Source organism: Galeopterus variegatus, unplaced genomic scaffold (genome assembly GCF_000696425.1).
Source record: "Galeopterus variegatus unplaced genomic scaffold, G_variegatus-3.0.2 Scaffold4101, whole genome shotgun sequence".
Classification (NCBI taxonomy): Eukaryota; Metazoa; Chordata; class Mammalia; order Dermoptera; family Cynocephalidae; genus Galeopterus; species Galeopterus variegatus.
The window spans coordinates 63987-69896 of NW_007730212.1; positions in this window are offsets into that span (position 1 = coordinate 63987).

The window sequence follows — 5910 nt, forward strand, 5'->3', positions numbered from 1 at the left end:
GCTGCCCTGGGGGGACGGGGGCTGCTCTGGGGGGCGGGGGCCCCGGCCCGAGGACTGTCCCGGGGGTCCCGGGGGAAGCAGGCGGCTTCGACCGGGAGGGGTGCAGTGCCTAGTCGTAAGATCTAGGGGCTTTGGCCCAGAGGGGCGGGGTGCTGGGTCGTCAGGCCCGAAGAGCTCGGCTGGGAGGAGGACGGCTTGGCAAAGAAGGACGGGGTGAGTTGGAGCTGGCCTGAGCCTCGCAGAAACCCGGATTCCTCCGCGCCCCAGGGCCAGCCTCGGTCGATCCCTCCGTGAAGATGGAGAAACCGTGTATACCTCCGTCTCTTCCCCAGAAATAAAAGTTTTACAGCCTTTTCTTCGCAGATAATCAGGCAGTCCTAGATAGATGTAGACGAAAGACCCTAGAAGAAAGGAGCAACAAATGTTCATAAACAAAAGCGGGGCTCTAAAATCTGCTGGGTTTCTGATACATGAATTATTTTGAGAATGAAGTGAATGATCGAAAATCTCTTGCTTAAGTCTCAGCTTAAAAATAGCGTGATTCCTCTGTAAAGAAGTGTTTTTTAAGCCGTAGGTTGCAACGTAAGGGTTGTGGACTCAGTTTACGTGTGATGACCAGCATAAAACAAACAATCGAATAGAATGGGAAAGGGGCAGAAGGGAAGAAAAACATAAGCTTCCCACATAGTAATGGTATTATTTTGTGACTCTTGTTTTGCAGGTAGATCATGTGATGAGGGTCCTTTGTTGCTCTTAGAAGATGCATCCCTAACCTCTTTAATCTAGCCTCTGCCTCACCGTGTCCTTGAAAGCGTATTTTACCAATGGCTTTTCTTTGCAGAAATTCCTTTCCAAACTTCAACAAATATTTTTCTTGACGTTATGTTTTTAAGATATTTGTCTAAGTAACCTTTTTGAATGTTCTTGATGCTTCATCTTGTGTTTGCTTTTAAGATTTGAAATTTTCTTCCAGTATCCCTGAGAAAGATCCCGAGATATACCATCCACTTCAATTACCATTCATCTGCCAGATATACATGTTTTTAATAAATAGATGGGTTTTTGGACCAGCTTTCAAGAATAATGTTCGATAAATAGTATGTTGTTAGCTTCTATAACTAAAATTTTCAGGGGTTTAATGCAATAGTAATTTCTTTCTGGATCACATAACTGTTTAGTAATGCAAGTGTCATTAGTCAGTGGGCCCAAGGCTCCTTCCATCTCTTAGAACAGGGGTCAACTAATGTCTTCTGGAAAGGGCCAGATTGTAAATGTTTTAGGCCTTCTGGGCCAAAGGGTCTGTCTCAGCTATTTAATTCTGCTTCTGCAGTTGTAGATCTGTAGACAGTACTTTACAATGAAAGGGCATGGCTATGTTCTAGTAAAATTTTGTTTATGAAAACAAGGAACCTGCTGGATTTGGCCCACAGGCTATAATTTACTAACTCCTGCCATAGAGCCTCAGAGACTTCTAAATTTAGTTAGTGGTTGGGCAAAAATAAGGAACAGCTACTTCTTAACAACATGAGCCCAGAAATGAAAATATAGCATTTTCTCTACCAGATTATTGGCAAGAAAGAGGCACCATCTAGATAAAACGAGGGAGACTGGGGAAACATAGTCCCTAGCAGGACAGGCACTTCCCACAGTTATGTGATGGAAGGGGGTGAGGTACAGGGCTAGATGTCTCTACCACAAACTATATTCCCCTTAATTTAGATTTCCTTTTTCCATTGGTACATTTATTTATCTTTTAAATAATTACATGTGAACATTATATATTATGTAATATTTATTATTTTGTAAAAAAGCAACAAAACACTTTTTTTCAAATAAAATCTCAGGAAGAATCTGTCTATATAAAACACCAATGTGGAAATGCTCTGGAATTGAAGCAGGGGTGGGAGGGGAGGGGCACAATACCGACAGCTCAGCCTCCCCTTGACAGATATAATGGTCACAGAGTACCTTTATGGAAAAACATGCAACCAAATACTGTGATAATAATTTACAGTCCATAAAAGCATAGACATCACCATTTTGTTTTTTAAAATCACTTGAAATTTAAGTCTTTCCAAATAACTTTCTACCAAACTTCTGTTGAAGTGCTTGAGTAACTACAATCTCCTTTGGATACCACCGTTTATGAAGTTATTAAGGGAATTCATTATAATAAGAGATGTTGTTGTACTCTTCCCTTTCTGCTTCTTCCCCTTAGGTCAAGTTGAAGATATTTTGATTCTTCAGTTTCCTTTAGAAAAGTGGAAGATATTAAGCTACCCTTAATCTCTTTATACCCATCATTTCTTCATACTACTAAAAGATGGTCTAGTGTTAAATCAACTTTGAACTTCCTGTTCTTTTTTTTCCCCCAAATAATGATTTTACTCCCACCCCCACCCCTAAGATTCCATCTTTATTAAGAACGCCATCTTTAGATTTGACACATGGTGGCACTATTCTTAAGTGGAATAGAAAAAAAAAATAATAATAACCCACTAAATTTTCCCCAGAATTTGTTTTGTCATAGAAAAAGAAAATGTTGATCTTAATAAAGACCAACAGCATGGAGGGGGTTTGAAAACTCTTAGGAATTAGTGTGGTGATTCACTCTTGTGGGATTGCATTAAGTGATTAACCAACAACTATTTATTCAGTTCCTGTTGTGTGCAAAGCAGTCTGAGATAGATGGCATAAAAGATTTTTAATTTAGTAGAGAAGACAAAACTAATGATAACTTATACACAGATAGCCCTTTAGTTGACAAAACAAATGAGTTATTGTTAAGAGAAAAACGAAAGTCATTTGGTAAGAAATGCCCAAAGTGTATGTACTACACTAGCCAATGTAAGGATATGTGTTCATTATTCCATAATTCATTCATTTATCAAATATTTAAGTGACTACCAGATGCCAAGCACTGTGCTAGACACTGGGAAGCATAAAGGAGGCAAGCGTCGTCCTCACTTTCATGGAAGTCATTATGAGTTTGAGCAGTGGTTAGACCAGTAACAGCATCACCAGGAAACTTGTCAGAAAGACAAATTCTCAAACCCCATCTTTAAATGTGCGGCCCAGCAATCTGTGTAGTAACAAGCCCTTCAGGTGATTTTGATGCATAGTAAAGTTTGAGAACTATTAGTTTCGGGGGAGGAAAATTTCATTGTGGGCTGTAATTTCATGGAGGGGGAAGAATTTGAACAGAACCCTTAAATTGAGAGGTTAAGGAGGTGAGGAAGGGGAGGACTTTGTAGCTGTGAGAGATTCCCCACCCCCAACCCCCAGCTTAACCAGGGACAATATCCTAGCACTGTTTTCTTCTCAACATTTCCTTCATTCTCCTCCTTGCTATTGCCTTAGTTCCTGGGCCTCATGTTTCATTAGTCTTAACTCTCTTCCCTTTATCCATTCTCACATCCTTCCAATCCACCCTATACACTGCTGCAATAGTGGTCTTTCTAAAGCATACATCTGATCACGTTATTCTGGTAAAAAGTATTCTACGGCTCCCCCTGCTCACATTCTAAAGTCAAATTGTGTCAGGATCCAGGCAGGTAACTTAAATGTATGAAGTGGCTTTGTTCAAAAGGAGTAGTGGAGACTCTGATGAAGGGCATGAGAGTTTACCATGTTGTTTCTAGAGGATTTAGATTCAGTAAAAAAAAAAATGTTAAACTCCAAATTAGACCTCGGCTGCTAGCATATGATTTCTGATATACAGATCAAATCCGAAGTCCTCAGTATGACACGCAAAGCTTTTTTGATCCAGCCCCTGCCTCACTCTTATGCTTCTATTATTGCTTTGTCCTACTCCTCAAATTTGATACTGATCTTATTGAACTACTTGGCAGTCTGTGGGAAATACCTTGACACTTCATGCCTCCCGGCATTTGTTCTCCTTCTGCCAGGATGCCCTTTCCTACCCAATCTAGACAAATATTCACTCATTTCCAAGATTCAGTTCAAGAATCACTTCTTTGAAGCCTTTCCTGATTTTACAAGGTAGCACTGACCTCATTATGCCCTTTGTGTTACAATAATATAATTTTATTATTCCAGCACCTGTTTCAGTAGTTTGCATATTTATTTCCATGACTGTCTCCCTCTACTAGACTATGAATTTCTTGAAAGCAAGAACCATACCCCTATTCACTTTTGTATTTCAGCCTCTAGCACAAAGTAGGAAGAAATCGTATGTTGGAAATACAAGCAAGGGTACAGAGATGAGAAGAGAAAAGTTAGGGTCAATCAAGAGACAGTGAAAAGATGGTTTGCTGAAAGCTCGTTTAATAGAGAATGGGAACTAAATCTGGAAGGATAGTTTTGAATTAGATTTACAAAGAATTAAGATAAACCTAAGAAGTCTTACCAGCTTATGATAAGTGGAACCCATCTGAATATTTTGGTGAAATATGGTGTTAAATCATATACAGCTATTAGAACATCATAAATTCCCTAGCCCTCTCCAGACCAAAGAAAAGGTGATCAGAGGTAGAAAGAAAAGTGGTCTTTTTACTTTTCTGCAAGATTTTCACTGTCACTTCTTGCCCAAGATGATTTTGATATTACAAAAGAAAAAAAAATAGTAATTAAAACTGTATGTTTCATATGAGTTTAGCTTCAAAGAAAATACCGTGGGTCTTCTCACACTATTATTTTAAAGTATGAAAAGAAAGTTTGGGTACTTCTCACTCATCAAGTTTTAATTTATAACTACATGTGTTTGTTTTAATTCTTCTTAAAGTAACTCTATTAATAGTCATTGAATGAGGGTCATACCAAGAAGTGACTTGATAGTCCTGCCATCAAGGATGACTCAAGGATAAAAGGGGTTTCCCTGAACTGTTTTAGACAAAGTAGACTTCCACACTTATTTAAATCTAGGACTAACAAGGAAGAGCTAAGCTTGACCCAAATTTTTCTCTAGAGGTGGGAAAGAAGGCAGAGCACTCTACTTGGAAACAGTGATTTCAAGAGGCATTGCCCAGAAACAAAATATGACCAAAAGGTTCAGATAGAGATTTCATGGTCAACCCTTTATCCAAAGAAGAAAAAGAATGAAACTCACACCTGGGACAGCATGTGAACAACAGATGGTCAGTAAATACCACCTTATGACTATTTGGTATTTTCATGTTATTTTCCCCTTACAGATTCACAGCCAACTCCGAACAAATTAAGTTAATGAATGTCTCCATTCCTGTCAGACATGGGGTGTGATATTTTGAACACTGCCCCAAATCCAGCCAACAATTTTTAAAAAGTAAAAACTTTATTACTATTATAAAATTGTTTATTTTAGAAAAAGTAGTAAATAAGGTTAAGCAAAAACATGGAGTGAAACATCATAATCATTGAACATCCCTGCAGACCTTTAAAAAATTTTCTTGAAAAATTGGATATATACTGTTTTGTAACATATCTCCTAACAAATTGTCTCAACATCTTTGCACATTAATAAATATTCACCTATAGATTTAAATGGCTGCACCGCCTCTGGACCTACCACAAAATACACAACAAATTTCCCGTTGTTGGGGATTTTCGTTAGCTCTACTTAGTACTATAAATAATCTTAGAAGGTACAGTAAAAACTTTGAGATTACATTAATTTCCTTAATTTTTTCCTAGCATTCTAGTAGAATATGGTGTCCTTTGTCCACAACATGGGCACTATCACTGCCAAAAAAAAAAAAAAAATTATTTTTTGATAGACGAAGATGCTCTCCCATCGCGTTATTCGCAGGCCCTTGTCTATCTGCGACGAGTCACCAAGATTCCGGGAGTGATGTTCCTGCGAAGGAAACTAAAGCTCCGGACGCTGCCGAAAGTCTAACCTCTGCCAAGGTGACGCGGCGCAAGAAAAACCGGCTGAAGCCGGCTCGGACGCGACGCGTGCGTGCGAGTGCG